The sequence below is a fragment of the Amblyomma maculatum genome, chromosome 4 (genome assembly GCF_055883805.1).
Source record: "Amblyomma maculatum isolate TAMU_Amacu chromosome 4, ASM5588380v1, whole genome shotgun sequence".
Lineage (NCBI taxonomy): Eukaryota > Metazoa > Arthropoda > Arachnida > Ixodida > Ixodidae > Amblyomma > Amblyomma maculatum.
In genome coordinates this window covers 97,428,511-97,448,690 of record NC_139347.1, presented here as the reverse complement: position 1 = coordinate 97,448,690, position 20,180 = coordinate 97,428,511, and positions in this window count along the sequence as shown.

Sequence of the window (20,180 nt, the reverse complement as noted above, 5' to 3'; positions counted from 1 at the left end):
ATGTGCTACCACCTAAAACAGCAAGGTTAATTGTTTTGCGCGCTATGGAGCCTTGTGAACTTGAAGGATAAACTTATGCTGCGATGGAGGACACAGGAGAAAAAGCAATGCATGTATAACGAATGCTATTGTGCAAATACGTTCTTTGAAACATTTTGTACGTAGGTTACATTTACCATTGTGTATTTGATTTAAGACACGGGCATGATTACCGAAACTACTTTTTACAGTCGTACGAAATGGTAGTGCTTGGTGCAGAGAGCAATACGGTTGTCTAGTGCGCCCGAGGTGCGTGTTTCACGCTGCAAAAGCAAGCGGCTGCCAAACCCGCGGCATCTAGAAAAGCAGGAAAAGATGACATCCCACTAGTGTGTTGTAACATGCTCACGTACAGCCCGTTTCGACCGGTCCAAGTCCAGAGCGCGCAGCTCAGGTTTTATACCTGCCAGCGCGGCCGATAAAATAACGAAGCGTGCACTTCACTTTTGTGTTTTTTCGAGTCACCCGATGGATCGCTAATTCACAGCTACCTAAAATTCACTGGAATTTTTAAATATGTCGATTTCTCGTTTATTCCCTCTGTCAGAAAGTAAACATTTGAAGCCATAATCTCATATGAAAGCGCTGACATTGGAAGCTTCGAGGAACTCGGGGGAGGAAGAACTCGGCTGAGACCAAAAGGAATTTGAAAAGTCAACTCACATTACTGCGAAGTGTTTGTGCTTTGTGCAACTGGCTGTGCTCATAAAATCAGATTTATATTATATCATATCGTTATAGAAAAATTAGGGGGTGGCTTAAGCTCCGCCGTTAAAGGTTGTGGGGCCCTGCACCACGTATCCGTAAGGCCCGTGCGCGCCGCGCATTCAAAGGCCGCGCCACTATCCCAATGCCTCCTGCGCGGTGCCTGTTTCCCTCTTCCCGCTCATTCGGGGATAACCGGTCCAGCGCGAGGGGGCTATAAAGGAAGCCTCGCGCCGCCGTCGCTCCCTTCTTGGTCCCTGGGTCTCCGTTCCGGCTTCGCTCCTGGCTCTCTCCACGGAAACGACCCGCAGCCACCCGGACGACGACCCCGGACAGCCTCGACGACGCCCGCGCTTACGTGAGATAAAAGATGTTTGATATACGGCCCACTGTGTGTTTGTCGTGCGCATCCCTCGGGCAGAGAAATCGCCCACACATGGCACCCAACTAGGGCTGAATTAGCACCCATGTGGACGATTTTTCTGCCAACGTGGCAGCGCACGGCAACACGACGGGCCGGTCCTTCGTATGTTAGGCGCGACGCCATTTTGAGTTTAAGGCTATCGTGTGTGCAGATGACACGGAGTGTAGTATAGTAGTGTTTGTACAGTGTTTTATTTTGTTTTGGGTTATGTGTGTGCTTGTAGTGTCGGGCGGTTTGTGTTTTAATTTTTTTTGTGCATATGTTAGTTTTATGAAGTGTTTAACCTTTGTGACTAGCCTCTTGATGCAGGCTAGGTGGTAGTCGTGCGCGTTTAGGCTCCCGGCCGGCCTTAGTTGTTGAGTGCAATGCCTCCGAGAAAAGACGTGCCAGATAGGGCCGCCGCTTCGGACGCCAGTGCGTCCGGAAGTGAGGTAAAGGACGCGGTAGAGTCTGCGCAGGTTACCGATGCGGCCGCCCTGATGAGGCAGATGAACGAAGTGTTGTCGGTGTTCACCCTTCAGCTCGGTTCGGTGGCTAGCGCCAACCAAGCCACAGCTGCGGCGGCAGTCTCGCGTCCGCGGATAAATGTAGAGGTTCCCTCCTTTTCCGGTTACACGGACGTGAAGTCAGTCCAGGAGTTCTTGCAAGAACTCGAGGATTATCAGACGGCACTGGGTTCCCCAGACGACGTGGTGCTAGCGCAGGTAATCCCCGTGGCACTTGTTGAGAGCGCGGCGCGGTGGAGACGCTGCCAGCCGGCCTTCCAGTCGATGGCAGACTTCACAGATCGCTTCCGCGCCGAGTTTTTGCCGCCCGATTACGAACGCCGGATGCTTGAGGAGCTAGCGTTGCGCACACACCACCCAGAGGAGAGCCTCCTCGAGTATGTACGCGCAATGCAGGAGCTCTACAAGAGGGCAGATCCCACGGCAACCGATCTAGAACAGGTCACGCGCGTGATGAGGCAATGCCATCCACGCTTCAAGCCGTATTTGCGGGGACGTGGTTTTGCAAACCTCGAGGCCCTAGCACAGGAAGCGAAGGTAGTACAGGCGGATTTACTCGCTGAATTGCGCTACCAGCCACCCCCCAGGCCAGCCGAATCGCTAGAGCCGCGATGCGCCAGAGGCGCAGACGTAATGACGGTAGGGCAGGAAAGGCCAGCGGAAGGCTCCGCGATTCCTCGCGCTCTTGACCCGTACGCGTTCGAGCAGCGGCGTCGAGCTTGTCTCGCCAGCGACGTCCGCACAGGCGCGGAGAGAGGGGAAAGACGTCCCCAGCCGCTTTATGGAACGCGGCATCCCCCGACCGCGCGGCAGGTGAACGACCGGCTTTGCTGGAATTGCAACCAGCCGGGCCACGTGGCACGAGAGTGTCAAGCAAGGCGTATGCAGGGAAACGCGGACCGCCGGCGGCCATAATCGGTAACACCAGCCTGTCGCCGTCGGCGGGAGAATTTCGTGGTAGCCACGGCGGAAAATGGGAAATGTACTCCCACGCCGCGTCACCGGGCGACCGCCCCGGGGGCGCAGAGGCTTTTGTCCCCCTCACCTGTAGAGCGCAAGGATTGTTGTCGCGCTCGAGCCCTTTTATGCTAGTGCGGTTAGTTGGTCAAAGCTACTCCGCACTCGTTGACACGGGCTCAACTGTGTCATTGGTCGGTGATGATGTTTTCGAGGCCTGCCGTAGATGTAACATCCGTGTCAGGCCAGCAGAAACCCCTTTGAGCTTAGCAGCAGGGACGACAAAAGCAGAAGGAGCAGTGCGTCTGGTCCTGCGTTTTGACGGCAGGAAGCGGAGGCATCGCTTCGTCTATCTGCCCGGCTTAGCCATACCAGTTATTCTGGGAAGAGATTTTCTTTTGAGCGAATGCATTGTGCTTGACATGAGGGAGAACAACTATCGCTACAGCCCCTCCACCCCCCTCATTCCCTTTATTAGCGCACCCAAACAGGAATGCGTCGCTGAGCGAGCGAGCGTTCACGCTTTTGTGGCAGAGGGCTCCCCCGCGACACTGAATGGTAGCCCATTAGAAGCAATTATCGCGTCCTTCTCGGGAACCGGTAGTCAGCGCCGAAGGCTCGTAGAAACTTTACTCCCGTTTTCGGATTGTTTCACAGAGAAACCAGGCAGGACCGACTTGCTTCAGCACGAGATCGAAACGGGTGATGCGCGCCCTTTCAGATGTAACCCGCGGCCGTTAAGCGCACATAAGAGACAGCTTCTCGACAGCGCCCTTAACGAGATGATTGATACCGGCGCGGTGAGACCCTCACAAAGTCCCTGGGCGTCCCCAGTGGTTCTGGCGCCAAAGAAAGATGGTTCGGTCAGGCTGTGTGTTGATTATCGAAAGCTCAACTCACTGACGCTTACGGTTGCGTACCCTTTCCTGTCGATCGAGGCTGTAATGTACGCGTTAGGGAACGCAAGATTCTTCACAGTCCTGGATGCAAGCAGAGGGTACCTGCAGATTGAGGTGGCGGAAGGTGATATTCAGAAAACCGCATTCACCTGTCACCGCGGGCTCTTCGAATTTACTCGACTCCCGTTTGGTTTGTCTAATGCACCGAGCACGTTCATGAGATTGATGGACATCGTGCTGGGCGATGCAAGGTTCAACTACGCGATGGCGTACCTCGACGACATCGTGATATTCTCACAGTCGTTCGAAGGGCATCTCATTCACCTGAATTCCGTTCTTGAAAGAATGAGACGTGCGGGTATAACGATCAACCCAAAGAAAGTGCAGTTGGCATCAAAGAGAGTGAACCTCTTGGGATTTGTGGTTGATGATGGCACTTTGAGACCGAACGATGACAAACTGCAGGCAATATACCCCTGCCCGACGGACGTGAAAAGCTTGCAGAGGTTTTTGGGAATGGTTGCCTTCTACAGACAATTCATCCCTAGTTGTTCAGAGCTCGCTAGGCCGTTGAACCAGCTGTTGCGGAAAGGCTCGAAGTGGGTCTGGGGCAAGGAACAGAACGACGCTTTTGTTGCCTTGGCTCGCGCGATAGCGAACACCGCTAGTTTGCGCCTCCCCGACCTGAACAAGCCGTTTGTCTTGCAGACAGATGCTAGTGATGCTGTGTAGGAGCGGTTTTGTTGCAGGAACACGAGGGCAAGCTGCGCCCTGTCGCGTTCGCTAGCCGCACGCTCACATCGGCGGAGCGGAATTACTCCGTGACCGAAAAAGAATGCCTGGCGATAATGTTCGCATTGTCAAAGTTCGACATGTAACTAGACGGAGCGGTTTTCACCGTGCAGACAGATCACCAGGCACTTTCGTGGTTAAAGATGCTGAAAAACCCCGCAGGCAGACTCGCGAGATGGGCGCTGACGTTGCAACGTTACGCGTACGCCATTGAGTACCGCCGGGGCAGCACGAATAAGGTGGCCGATGCGTTATCGCGCGCACCGTTGAAGGCTGGAAGAAGCGCAGAAGAGGCGCAGACCAGCTTTGCTGAAAGCGGCGTCGCCGCTAGTGGAGAGTAGGAGAGGGCGGACGCGGGTGTCGCGCCCTGCGTAGTTAAAGAGAGAAAGGAGGCGGACAGAGTTGCCGCGCGGTGCTGCGAGAGAGAGAAGGCGCAGCAGCTGGTGGCGGCGACTACTCGCCTGCCAAAAGGCGAGGTAGAGAGAAATCTGTCATGGGGAGTAGCGGTCAGTAGGGAAGAGCTAATTGAGGCCCAGAAAGCAGACGGTCTATGCCAGCGGGTGCTGACAGAGCTTGCGAGTAGTGCAGCTTGCACCGGGAACGCTGAGGGCAAGTACGACGCGTATCTGCTGGGCGATGACGGCTTACTGCTCCGCTACATCCCCCAACTTGATGAGGAAGAGGCGATTGCATCCCCCTTCCGAGTCGTGGTCCCGAGGAAGTTGCGGAAACGATTCCTCCAGTACTTCCATGACTCAGCGCTGGCAGGCCATGACAGCGGCAGTAAGACTTACGATAAGTTATGCCGTGTCGCGACCTGGCCAGGTATGAGAAAGGATGTGCTGGGCTACGCCCCCTGTTTGCCAGGTAGCCAAGCCTCGGGCGGGGAAACCCGCTGGCATGATGAAGCCGGTAGTTAGCAACTATCCGTGGCAAGTGGTCGCGTGCGATATCATGGGACCCCTCCCTCGCTCCGCGCGCGGACACCAATATATCCTGGTAATAACGGATCACTATTCCAAGTGGGTTGTGGTTTTCCCCCTTAGGAAGCTTGTGTCAGAACGGATTTGGGAGAAACTGTTGGAGACATTCACTCGTTTCGGTTTCCCTTCCGACCTGATTACAGACAATGCCTCGTATTTCACAAGCAAAGTCTTTGTTGATTCCTGTCGGGCGCTTCAAATCCGCCACAGGAAAACGAGTCCCTACCACGCTCAGAGCAACATAACCGAGAGAGTGAATCGGAATGTTAAGAGTATGCTGGTTGCGACGACCGAGCAGCACAGAAATTGGGACGCACGGCTGTCCGAACTGGCTTTCGCCACTAGAACAACCGTGAACAGGTCGGTGGGTATGACACCTGCTTACTTGAATTTTGGGAAAGAGATCGCTTTTCCGCTAGAGAACGCCCTACTTGATGCGGCGGGGCCCGCGCCCCCTCCGCTTACGCAGTACGCGGCAAAGCTCCGCGAGCGCCTTGAGGCAGCGCAGCGCGCGGCTCGTGAAAACCTCGATGTCGCGCGCATGGAGCAAGCGGATCAGTACAACAAAGGTCGTCGTCACGTCGCTTTCAACACGGGCGACTTGGTACTGAAAAGAATGCACCCGCTTAGTAACGCAGCGCGTGGTTTCGCCGCGTCGCTAGCGCACAAGTGGGTTGGACCGTTGGAAGTTACGGCACGGACTACGCCACTCACCTACCAGCTGCGGTTGTTGGGGAGCGGTGAATCCACTGGTCCGGTGCACGTCGCAGACTTGATAGCTTACCACCTTCGCAAGGACGATAACTGCGAAGCGGGGGAAGCTCAAAGCGATGCAGGTAGCAACCCGGTTCGCAACCGACGCTATAACCTAAGGCCAAGGTAGTGCACTACTTTGTCTAACGTCTTTGCTTCTTTCAGAATGCATTCTGATAAGATTTTGCAGCAGCCAGATGAACCACCGTCGCTGGGGCGGGAAACCGCACCCAGCGCTTGGTTCAAGGAGGGACCACTTAAACAGGGGGTACCCCCCTAGTTTGTAGTGGTTTGTGGCCCATTATTGTGACCAGCGCGGCCATGCTGGCCGTCTTCAACGAGTCTGGATTGGAGCCCGCTGCCCAGGCCTGGAGTACGGGCCTCAGGAAGCCAGGTGTGCCCGGGGCGGAAACGCCTGCTGCAATGTACATCCAGCAAGGCGCCACGTGGAGAGGGGTCAGCGATGTAGAATAGCAGCTCAGGGCCGCTGCCAGGCGTATCCGTGGCCGAGCCCAGCTGCGCTGTGACCGCGAGGATGTGGCCGCTGCCGGAGAGGGACCAGTCGGAACAGTCCCGCCATGCCTGCTGCTTCTCCCGTCACAAGAACCAGTTGAGAGGGCATCTCGCCAGAGCCAGGCGACAAGCCTCCCTATTTTACGCCGACCCGGGCTCGGACATGGACATGACCCGGCTGTTGGCGTAGCCCGGGTCGGACGCTGAGGGGGGGGGAGATGTGGGGCCCTGCACCACGTATCCGTAAGGCCCGTGCGCGCCGCGCATTCAAAGGCCGCGCCACTATCCCAATGCCCCCTGCGCGGTGCCTGTTTCGCTCTCCCCGCTCGTTCGGCGATAACCGGTCCCGCGCGAGGGGGCTATAAAGGAAGCCTCGCGCCGCCGTCGCTCCCTTCTTGGTCCCTGGCTCTCCGTTCCGGCTTCGCTCCTGCTTCGCTCCTGGCTCTCTCCACGGAAACGACCCGCAGCCACCCGGACGACGCCTCGACGACGCCCGCGCTTACGTGAGATAAAAGATGTTTGATATACAGCCCACTGTGTGTTTGTCGTGCGCATCCCTCGGGCAGAGAAATCGCCCACAAGGTATAACGTGATAGTGTCTCTCTCTCATACACACACACGCACGATGTTTTTTTTTCTTCGCGTGTTATATTTTAGCTCTTTTATTTATTTATTTATTTTATTTACCAAATACTGCAGGCCCTAACTGGGCCCTAGCAGGAGGGGCGAAAAGAATACAATGCAGTGAAATATGAATTCATCAAAAGTGGCTTTGCAAATAGCTGAGGAAAGGAGGATGGCAAAAGTTATGGGGGAAAGAGAAAGATACAAGGTTCTCAATGCGGATTTTCAGAAAATAGCAAGGAGAGATAAGAATGCCTTCCTGAACATACAGTGCCAAGCAGTTGAGGACAACAGCCAATTAAGGAACACAAGAGCTCTGCATAAGACAATCAAAGATATCAAAGGAAGCTTCTGTGCCAAGCTGGGCGTGATAAAGGACAAACGAGGCAAGGACCTCACTGAAGCCTCAGAGATAAAGAAGAGGTGGCAGGAATACACAGAAGAACTGTACAAGAAGGACCCGGATGTGCAAACCCAACATAAGACGGTTGTGATTACTGATCTCGAGCCGGGCATCCTGAAGAGTGAAGTTGAATGGGCCTTAGCCAGCCTTGCTAAGAACAAAGCTAGCGGAATTGATGGTATTCTAGCTGAGTTGCTTCAAAACCTCAACCACGACGCTGTTAACACTCTGCATACATTATGTCAGAAGATTTGGACAACCCTGCAGTGGCCACAGGATTGGAGGAGGTCAGTTTACATCCCCATTCCAAAGAAAGGCAGTGCCAAAGATTGTTCCAACTACCGCACGATCGCGCTTATTTCGCACGCTAGCAAGGTGATGTTGAAAATCCTCCAAGGTAGGCTGCAGCAGTATGTGGATCGGGAGCTTCCGGACGTGCAAGCTGGGTTTCGCAAGGGCAGAGGAACTAGAGATCAAATTGCCAACCTTCGCTGGATCATGGAAAAAGCACGAGAGTTCCAGAAACCCATTTACTTCTGCTTTATTGATTATGCGAAAGCGTTTGACTGCGTAGATCACAGCAGATTGTGGCAAGCTCTCCAAGAGATGGGAGTTCCAATTCACCTCATCTGTCTACTCAGGAACCTGTATGAAGGGCAAGAGGCCACAGTCAGAACTGGGCATGGTCTTACTGATTGGTTTCCGATTGAGAAAGGGGTGAGGCAAGGCTGCATACTGTCGCCCTGTCTATTTAACCTATATGCAGAGTGCATCATGAGGAAGGCCGGTCTGGACGAGTCTTCAGCTGGAGTGAAGATTGCTGGAAAACGTATCAACAACCTTAGATATGCGGATGATACCACTTTAATGGCAGAAAGTGAAGTGGAACTCAAGAGACTTCTGATGCGCGTACAAGAGAGTGAGAAGTTTGGGCTTAAACTGAACATTAAAAAGACAAAGATCATGGCGTCTTGCCCTATCAAGTCCTGGAGCATCAATGGACAAGAAGTGGAAGCTGTGACAGATTTTCTGTTCTTGGGCTCCAAGATTACCTCGGAAGGAGACTGCAGCCATGAAATTAGGAGACGCCTGCTTCTGGGAAAGAGAGCAATGGTTTGCCTTGACCGCCTAGTAAAGAGCAGAGACATTAGTCTGCCAACCAAGATCCGTATAACTCGTGCTATGGTCTTTCCAGTTGTGATGTATGGATGCGAGAGTTGGACTGTGAAAAAGGCTGACCGCCGAAGAATTGACGCGTTTGAATTGTGGTGCTGGCGAAGACTCTTGAGAGTTCCTTGGACTGCCAGAAGATCAAATCAGTCGATATTGTCGACCATAAACCCTGACTGCTCATTGGAGGGTCAAATTCTAAAGTTAAAGCTCAGCTACTTTGGTCATCTGATGAGAAGAGAGGAGTCGCTGGAGAAAGATTTGATGTTGGGAAAGGTTGAGGGTCGCCGGAGAAGGGGTAGGCAGCGAACGCGATGGTTAGATGGCATCCTCGAGGCACTGCAGATGAAGTTATGTGATGTTAAGAAGATAGTGAGAGACCGGAAAGCGTGGCGTGACATGGTCCGTAGGGTCGCGAAGAGTCGGACACGACTGAACGCCTGAACTGAACTGAACATACCACACACAAGTGTAGTAGGTTATATGTTGTTATGTATGTTATATTTCTATGTTATGTATGCTATGTTATATTTCTATCATTTGTTTATTTATTTTTATTTTATTTGACGTTTTATATTTTTATACACCAGTACGCATGCGTCAGCAACAACCGGCTTTCCATTCTGAGCAATTTGACACTTTTGAACACATTATTCAATTATTTCAATTAATCAATTACACATTCTAAATTTTCTTCCATAGCATCACCAAGCACTGGTTTTTCATTCTGACACCTTTAAACCCTTACTTTCCAATTTCTCCTTTTTTTCGTTTTTTATTTCATCAATTGATCAATTAATTAGAAAGATTTTATTAACTCGTCATCGCCCATCGCACACCAATCAATATTCAGTCACTGGAAGCACAATTTACCATGGCACTTTTTTTTTACGCAGCCCCCGATTATTTCCGAGACTAATGCAAACTACTGCGTCGACCGCATGGGAAGGAAAGTGCTAAGCGCCAGTCCAACTTACGTCAAATTACGCATGATCCTTATATCATAAAATAAAATGCATCCTCGCTCATTTCACCTACCAAGTATCTTCCAGTGGGATGAGCGACGGTGATTGCGCAAACCAAGCAAACAAACTCGCGATGATCTCTCATAGGCATTTAAGTAAACAGCAAAGGCGCACAGACAAAAAAAAAAATTACAGAACTCTGGATACTGTACCTGGATAGGGATGACGCTGCGGATTGCCGAGGGAGGAGCGGGGGGGGGGGGGGCATGCACGACTCGTAGAGCAATTTGTAACTGCGCTCGGCAGCGCAGCCAGTGGGCCCCGCCACGTCTCGGCTGTCACAATATGCTTCTAGGCGTCTCTAACAGAAACCACCAGGGACCGAACAGAGGTCCAAGCACAGCACACTAGGTTAAAACTTGAAAAGCGCGAACAGAACGGCGAGCGCTGACGGATGGACACGAAGCGAACGGATGTTGTTGTTGTAGTGGTTATTTATTGTATGTACAAAAGGAAAGAAAAGATGTTTGCCAGCCCCGGTATCTGCTATCTTATATCTGAAGCATCTGAACTGGGGCGGCGGAAATAAAGGGATAGCGAGGAGAAGGTAGAGGAAATCGAAGAGGTGAGTGATAGAAAGAAATGCCGCGAACAAATGTGGCGGCCAGCGCGGGATCAGGGTGCCGCTCACGGTTGCCAGACGTACTTTTGTAAACCCTCTATTGGAACAAGAATGTGAAGAAACACTTCTCTTCTGTTATCAATCAAAATTCATGAAAGAAATCATGCTAAAATATGGCCAAACTGTTGCATGCCTAGATGCAACCAATAAGACAACGAACTATGCTTTGCCACTTTTTTTGATCGTTGTAAAGAGCCCACACGGCTATATGACAGTTGGGAGCTTTTATACCACTATTTAAAACAAGCACTTGCATTGCAGAAGCACTTGCAATTTTCAAAAAAATGGAATCAAGCTTTCTGCCCTGACTATTGAATGATTGACAACAGCCAAGCTGAGATAAATGCTCTGCATGAATCTTTTCCGACAAGCAAAGTTTTCCTCTGTGATTTCCACCGAGAGCAGTCATGGGACAGGTGGCTCAAAAAGAGTGAAAACTGTGTGCAATCAAAGGAAGCTGTACTTGTTGCTCCCCGGAAGATTGAAAACCCAACTAGTGAAGAGGAAATGGAACAGAACATCAGTGTCTTGAAGAGCTCCGAACATTGGGAGAATGAAAAACTGAAAAGGTACATAGAAGGACATTGGCTGAATGTTAGAGAGATGTGGGTGAGAGCTTACAGGCTAGATTTCAATGTTGTAATAACAACAAACAACGGTACAGAATCCCAAAACAAAATTTTGAAGCACAAGTATTTGAAAAGTAATGAAGGAAGAAAAAAGTCTCTGACCACGTTAGTATCTGTTATCGTAAAGAAGTTTTTACCAGGAAGGCAACAGGAATACCATAGGCGTTTGATGGCTTCATCGTCATCATACAGGGCTTACAGTGACACTGTACCGAAATATCTACATAACAGACCTCCATCTTTCATCAAACACATGATGCAAAGAATGTGCACAGCTCTAGAATACACTGAAAGTGATGTTAGCAGCACAGGTGCGGCCGGAGAGTTCACTGTGCGATCGCAATCTTCCCCTGACTGGCACACGGTAAACATGTCTCGACCAGAATGTACATACATGGACTTCAAGGTGACCAAATTTCCCTGTAAGCACTTCTGTGCAGTCTTCCGGCTAACAGAAATTTCATTCGAACAATTACCTGAGGGCTGTTTAAACAGTTCATATATCTCTGTAGCAGAAATGCCCACTGCTTCGAAACCGGGCACCGAAGTAGACTATGAAGTGAATCCCCACCAAGAGAGTGACCAACAAGAACACAATAGTCAGAATGAAGAGTCAGTGCTCCCGATAGCCTCATGCTCCTCCAACCAATTAAAACTAAAGCGAAAGAAAGCTCGAAGCCTTGCAGAAAAGTTCACCAGCCTTCTTTACTATTGTACCGATTCTTTGGCTTTGGACGATGCTAATGAGAAGCTCGAGGCAGCTTGTGCTACTTTGAGTCCATCAATTCTATCATCAAGTGGCTTACATATACGAAGTTCTCCGACCAAAGGTTGTTCAAATCATAGGCCCCGTCCTCTGCAGAAGAAAAATCTCAAAGCAAAAACAAGTTCCTTGTTGCCAGCAAGGATGAGCAGTGAGCACTGGCGCACTAAGGGTCGCATTGGCAAGCGTGCTGAGGACTTACGCAAAACAATCAACGTTGACCCTTTTCTGTCGGCAAGCAAATGAATTTACAAAAGCAATCAGAAGAAAATCATTACATTGGTCAGGAAGCAGTATTTATACGAGAGTCTCAACATTTCAAAGTGGCCAACATGTGGAGACTACAATGACATAACTGCTGTAGTATAGCCCTGATTTCAAAGAAACTGCTTGTGGTTTTAGCCAATACATGAAGTTATCAGTTTTCATAAGCCACTGCTGAAAAATTGGCTGGACTCTGTTATACTGTTTTCCTGTAGGTAAATGGACTAAGAAGAACCCTAATTGCATGGCAGTACAAAAATGCAGCCACAGACTGAAGAAACTACTCTGCGCTACCTAAATAAGGCTATGCTTCCAGGCAGCGAGATGAATTTCCTTTTTGATGGCTGGTTGATTTATGGGGTTTAACATCTCATAGGAACTCAGGCCAATGAGGAACACCGTAATGGAATGCTCCGGATATTTCGGCCATCTGACGTTCTTCAGCACGCACTGACATTGCGCGGTATGAAGGAGCACTGAACAAGGGATAAAGGGAGTGGAAGCCTCAGTTTGCAGGTCGAGCCAACGTTTTGACAAGTGGACTTGTCTTCTAGGACGAAGGCAAGTCCACTTGTCGAAATGTTGGCTCAACCTACGAACTGAGGCGTACCCCATTTACCCTTGTTCAGTGCACCCTCATACTGTGTAGACTATCTTCTTCCTCTCATTCTACCTGACATTGCGTAGCACATTAACACCTTGTTTTTCACCTCCATCGAAAAGCGGTCGCTGCAGCTGGATTTGATTCGTCCTTTGGTTCTGCAGTCGAGCGCCCTAACCACTCAGCCACCGCAGCGGGGTACCTTTATTATGTTCAGCAATCTGGTACCTGTGGGCATATGTACACAGTACTTTGATTTTGCATGCAAATTTCCTAACTTTTGTATTTCTCTTTCTTGTGCTCACACGCTCATCTAGTGACATGCTATAACTGCTTACATGTATGTACCACATCTTAGACGGAAAAGTTCACTGCTGTGTTCCCGAGTGCACACAGCTTGTATATTGCGAGATCTTCTTGTTGGGCTAGTTGGTGTCTATTCATTATAAGTTAAAGGCGCCAAAACAACACGCACACACACAAGAAAAGAAGAATGGGACAGAGCGTCGAAGTCTTGATAGGTCCCGTTCTTCTTTTCTTGTGTGTGTGCGTGTTGTTTTGGCGCCTTTAACTTATAATGAACAGCTTGTATAGTATCCTACTGCATTTTCTGTTCCTGTAATTTGTTTGCCTGTTCTTGCATTGACTCCATCATATTTACGATGAGGTGATGCATGTTGACATGCACTATTTACTGTATATTCCTGCTTTAGCATTCACAATACCAAGCCAAAGACTTCCTGTTTTTAGTCTACCTTGCTAAATAATAATTTTGAAACTGTTGCTTTTTTTTTTCTGTACAATTTGTATTATTGTATTCATGCACAGAACAAGTTGCCAGTTGTTACAGTTGTTAATGTAATAAACTGAGTTTGTTCTAAACGACATGTTCACACGTGAATAAAATATCCATACTAAGCATCGTTGTGTATGTGTGTCAAAACCTGTATGCACCCACCCATTAAAAGACTGCCGTTTTATCTGCGAATCAGTTTTCATTTGCTGTAGCATACATGGAGCAAAACACCGACTGTAGCAGTATTTTTGTGTTCTTTGCAGAAGGATGTTGTAATTTAATCTGATATTAAGAATACATTGCCTTTTCTCTCCACACTGCTTTATTTCCTTCATGCACAGCTGAAGTCAGTAAATGCTTCCCCATCTACACATCACAGAATGAAAAAAAAAAGAAAAAGAACATAAACCACCAGTGACATGCATTTTGTTATGCCTATCCTGACGCTATCTGTAGCGACTAGACAGCAATAGGCTGCTTTAATTTAGGTGGTTGAGTTATTGTCGACCACCGCGGGTGAGCACAACTGCAACACTTTTTTCGAAAAATTAGCCGCAAATATGTAAAACGCCCCGACACGTAGTACCTGCGCATTGCAATAAGCGTTTTGCTACAAACGTTGACACACAAGCTAACCGAAATTCTTTTTTTTTTCTCTTTTCACGTATGCTTTTGCAGCGCTCGTTGCGTGCGTTATTAGTAGGCTTTAATAATCAATGATCCTGTGAAGCGGCCACTCTTTCACCTGTCATTTACGAAGTCATGAAGGTACAAAATTAAAGTGCTAAGAGGTCTGCAAAGCAGTGCACAAACGCGAAGGACGCTCAGAGAAAATTTGCACAAGTATTCGCCTAGCCCGTCTAATCTGCCCAACTTTCCGAGAGAAACAAAGAAACGTATTACTGCACGGTAGCTGTAGCTGCAGTTTTCATCTTGAGCTGGTTTCTTCCGAGACACCGTATTCGCACCGTATGTGAGTCGTGTCACCCACCACACACATATGGGTATCATGGGTTTCACGGTTTTGTTGAGCGCACGCACACCACGCAGCCATATCAAACCGATCCTCGGAACTGGCCGCACACTTGCTTTTCTTTTTTTTTTCTTTTCTTTTTTTGTGACGTCAGCGAAATAACCTGACGTCATGGCTCCGCCCATAAGATAGCGGAGTACACCATGGCTATGGTGGCTAGAAGGGGGAGGTGGCGCCAGCGCCGGCGTATCCGCCGAGAAAGCGCGATCCTCTGGTTCATGCGCTGCCGCGAAGGCCGCGGTGGCGCTGCGGTCAGCTTGGCGATGCAGTCACGCGATCGCGCGCGTGTGCAGGTTCGCGCGCGGTGTATGGACGGTGCGGCAGTGTTCCTGCTTGTTCGCGGCTGCCAGCGTGACCTCTCGTTTATGGACAGATGTGTTGCGCTGCTGGCATGTTAATGTGAGGGCCTAACTTCGCCGAACAGATGAACTTCAGCGCAAAAAAAAAAAAAAAAAAAAATCACAGTATGTCCCTTCCAAGCAAAATTATCAAATTTTATGTTCTTACCAGGCAGCACTTCTATGTTAAGGCCCAGAACTGTAAGTGCAACGCTAAGCAGGGAAGAATGAAAGTGCTGAAACTTAAGAGGGTGCTCTAAGTTGCATATTTATTCAAGGTCGAATGTAATTTTTTTTTTTTTTATTTAGCGGGAAGGGATATCCTTGCCTCCCTATTTCTTGGTGCCAAGCGATGCATGCAGTGTTGGTAATCAATGTTTAATGTTTTTTTTTTTCTAATTACACAGAAGCATGTGTAAATGTATCTGTTATTTTGAATTACCCTGAATGTTATTATGTGCAGTACATTGCTATTACTACGATATGCAATAAATTTTTGCTATGCTTTGTTTTGCTTGTTTGGATCCCCAATCACATTTTTTAGGAGTAATGCTGATGCTTCATATCCTTGAAACTGAAGGAGGTGGAAAACATCGACCAAAGAACAGCCAACCTTTTTTCTTTCATTTATTACCCCTTTTTAATTTTCTTACATATTATTTTATGCCCTGGGGCAAACAACGTTGTGGGAAAAAAATGCGACCACACGGAGCCGAAACATCCTTCCATCCTCATTCTCTTGAAAGAGTGCGTTGTTGGGCGAGTCAGTCAGACATATCTTCAAGGTATACTGCGCGCACACAAAACAAGGAGGAGAAAGGTACACAACAAGCGCAACACCTGCGCTTGTTGTGTACCTTTCTCGTCCTTGTTTTGTGTGTGCGCAGTATACCTTGAATACTCATTATCTTGGTCTGTCTTCTACTTTCGACATGCACTATCTCGATCCGACGGGACTCATTCAAGACCCTCCAATTCCTGGAACTGAAAGGATAGATACGCCTGTATTCTACGCACCAGAAGTATTGGAGTACCATCCGATCGATTTTAATTGTTTTTCTTTGTTGGGTTTCATGTGCCAAAATTACTCGGGCTATGAGAGACACCGTAGTGGAGGACTCCGGAATTTCGACCACCTGGAGTTCTTTAACGTGTACTCGTACAGCACACGAGCGCCTTGCTTTTCGCCTCCAGTGAAAAGCGGTCGCCGCGGCCGGGATGCGATCCCTCATCCTTGGGCACAACAGTCGAACACCCTAACCACTGCACCACCATGGCTTAAAATTGAATTCTGTCAGCCGTAATCAGGTTCGACTAGAGTTTAATGAGCTAAACCATTACCTGCAACATCACTGAAAGGCCGACGCGTTGCACGCACGGCGGGCATACGTATGTTCAAGTACCGTGGCGTAAGGCGAGCGGCGCGTACCATGCATCGCACTACGGCCAACAGCGCCACCTACACTCGGCTTGAAATGGAGGAGCGGCTTCCGTCCGCCGTTGGCGTCACCTCCCCCTTCTAGCCACCATAACCATGGCGGAGTGTAAAGAATCTCTCCCGGTAGCGACAACTACTCGAGCGCCCTCTCGAGGGGTCCAAGGGACAGCGCTAGCAGACGACGCGCCGCACTCTTTCGTGCATGCTTCCTACTCATGAAGCCGCGCTCGGTGCACACATAAACCAGTTAATTCAACAGATTTGTGTCCTATCCTGCTCAAGAAGCTCCAAAAGACAGGAATAATAATTTAAATATGCGTGCGCAGCATAAACGCCAAAAAAGAAAAAAAAAAGCGGGTGTTAAACGAGCCAGCCCATTCTACTGAACCATTCGCATCAGTACAGCGGTTAGAAAACTGTTCATTATTATGCTTTGAAGTTAGTGGCGAACTTGAAGTATAAACGATATTTTAGTAAACTTATTGGGCTCGTTTCCTTACTAAAAAATAAGTAGACTGCGAGTTTTCTGCAACTTTTGAGAACGTCGTTGCGCACAGAGCTGTAATGTAATATGGGCGCCATTGCGTTTGTAACCGTTTGGGTATACTCCGTTTTAAACACTTTTTTGGCTCGAGTTTATTTCGTTTACACAGTATTCCAATATATTTATTTTGGAGAAAAAGTGAGTTTTTCTGCAGCTGTACATTACCAACGCATGTATATCTGTGATGATGGTGATTGTGGCGAGTGTGCGGGTGGCTCGAAAGGAAGTGAAGTGTGGCCGCGTGCGGGGCGTGCCAGTGCGCGTGAGTTTGTTCCGACAAGCGAACGGGTCGGACGTTCCTGGGCGTCGCTGGCGGTGGAGTTCATCGTCCTGGGCCTGGCGTACAAGGCCGGCTCGCCAGCACCTGCCGGGCACCTGGTCCGGGTCTGGTACTGCCCAGCTCCATCGTGCCTGGCCGCCACACTTGTGCTGCCGCACTGGTGCCGCACTTCGCAGTACCCGGGCGTGACGCGGTACCCCGCGGTACACCGCAGTACCCCGGACTGTGAAGCAGACGCCGGATACAGACGCCGGAGCGTGGCCTGCCGCGCTACCGAGTCCTCGGGCGACTGGCGTGAACGGAGCACCGGCGGACTCGCCTGCACCGGCATCTAGTCCACGAGCGGAAAACCAGAAGTAGGACGGTTTTGTGTTGGGACATATCCTATTAGGATAAGCTAGGCTGTATGCATGTCTGTTGCCAGTTACGTTAATTGGTCAAGAAAAGAAAAGCGTCCGTGTGTCTGTGAACCTGCTCTGCTACCTGCCCAGAGCTCCTGAACGGACCTGGGCCCATATATAACATCACAATTTGGCGAGCCTGCCAGGATCCTAGAAATTAGTAGATTCAAGGAACTAATCATTCAGAGAGAGGGCAGAGAGTCGAGGACGGGTTCACACGCATCGCGACGTTTGAGCAAAGATGGACCTAGAGCGTCTAGCCGCGTTGGGCGCTCAGCTGGGTTTCTCAGGCTCCGAGCTGAGAGACTGGATAGATAAGGAACGCGCGGAGCAAAGGGCCGAACGTGCTGCTGAAAGAGAGCAAAGTCGCATAGCCGCGGAGAGAGAGAAAGAAATCTTGGAATTGAAACTCAGACTCCAAGAAGGAGCGAGGAGCAACACGATAGATGATATCGAGCCCATAGTGTCAGCGCCACAAGTACAGCTTTTCAACCCTCAAAAACTGCTACCCCTATTTGACGAGCGACGAGATGACCTGCATGCCTATTTGCAACGGTTTGAGCGTGTGGCAGTGGGACAGGACTGGCCTCAAGATAAATGGGCGATGGCCGTAAGTATGTGCCTAACTGGGGAAGCCTTGACCGTGATCGGCAGGATGTCAGCTGCAGATTCATTAGATTATCAAAAGGTCAAAAAGGCTCTTCTGCAGCGCTTTAAATTCACGGCTCAAGGTTACCATCAGAAATTTCGAAAAGCTCGAGCAGAAGATGGCGAGACGGGAAGGCAGTTAGCCGCCAGGCTTTCGGGTTACTTCGACCATTGGATCGAAATGGCGAGAGTTCCCAAGACATTTGAAGACCTGCGCGATCATGTGATCGGTGAACAGTTCCTGCGGTGTTGCCACCCGAAACTCGTTGTGTTTCTGAAAGAACGGGAGTGCAAGACACTCGACATCATGGCAGACGCAACCGATCGATACTTGGAAGCTCAGAACTATTCGAACATCGGTAAAGTCCCTGACGAAGAGAAACCTCATACCAAGAGTTCCGTCAGCCTGCCGAATAAACCCCAGTTGCGGTGTATGTTATGCAATCGTCCAGGACATCGGGCTTCCGATTGCCGCACGTCCACTAGACCGGTGCTCAAGTGCAACTCGTGTGGAAAGGTCGGACACAAGGCCGAAAACTGCAGGAATCGACACCAAGAGGAAGAACAGAGTGCCGCATGCTCTGCAATTCAGGCTCCCAAACGTGCTGATCATCTTGACTGGCATACGGCCCGGAGCCCATCCGACTCTAGCAGTTGGGCGCAGGTCAGTAAAGACGCACCTCAGAATTCAACAGGAAGAATGCCCATTGTAGAAGGGTTTGTGATGGGGAAACAAGTGTGCGTGTTTCGAGACACTGGTAGTAATGTCGTTATTGTCCGCCGGGGTTTGGTCCCAAAGAACTGCTTCACAGGGCAGACCGAGAGGATAGTACTTGTCAATGGTACGGTAACCCAGTTACCGGTGGCAAGAGTACCAGTGGACACGCCATATTTCAAAGGCGAGGTGACCGCGCTTTGCATGAAGCGGCCCTTGTATGATCTCGTGCTTGGGAATATACCAGGTGTCAGGGCCCCAGATGATCCCAATCACGACTGGATGACCTCAAGCAGCCTAGAGCTTCATACCTCGCAAGATTCCCGAGAACAGGAGCGACCTGTGAATTTTAGACGATGTGTTGCAGCCTTGGCCAAGCCAACAGAAAAGAAAACACCGCTGTGCGTGCCACCCATTCTTCTGTGTGACATGACAAAGGACCAGTTAGCAGAAGAGCAGCAGAAAGATGTATCCTTAAAACGGCTCTTCCTTAAGGTAGATAAGGAATTCCGATCAGGTAAAGGTAATTCGTACCATTTTTGTGAAGAAGAGGATATTCTTTATCGATATTACTGTATGACATCGGGAAGGATCTTCAAGCAGGTTGTTGTTCCACAAAAACTCCGGCAATCAGTCTTACAAATAGCACATGAAAGTATTATGGCCGGACATCAAGGGATCAGACGTACTACTGATCGTATACTTCAGGACTTTTATTGGCCTGACATACATGGAGATGTTAAACGATTCGTTAAGTCATGTGATAAGTGTCAGAGAACAACACCGAAAGGCAAAGTTGGCATTGCCCCTTTAGGCAACATGCCACTGATTACCACTCCTTTCGAACGAGTGGCCGTCGATCTCATAGGACCTTTCTCACCTACGTCTGATAAAGGAAACCGATATGTGCTCACCTTGATTGACTTTGCAACACGGTACCCAGACGCCGTCTATCTGTTTCTTAGGTCACCGTATTGGAAACGGCAGGGTAGAACCCCTCCTAAAGACCTTAGACAAGATATTAGGGGCGAAACGGCCGACAACAAAGAAAGTTATGCAGTCGTTTCTTGGATTGACTGGTTATTACCGGAAGTTTATTCCTCATTATGCCGAAATCACCAAGCCCTTGACAGATCTCATCAGGAAAGGACAGCCTAATGCCATTTCTTGGCAACCAGTGCATGAACATGCGTTCACAGTCCTGAAAGCAAAACTCAGTGAGACTCCTATTTTACAGGCTCCTGATCTCTCGAAAACCTTCGTGCTTCGTACAGACGCATCCACCATAAGTCTCGGAGCAGTACTCTTGCAAACG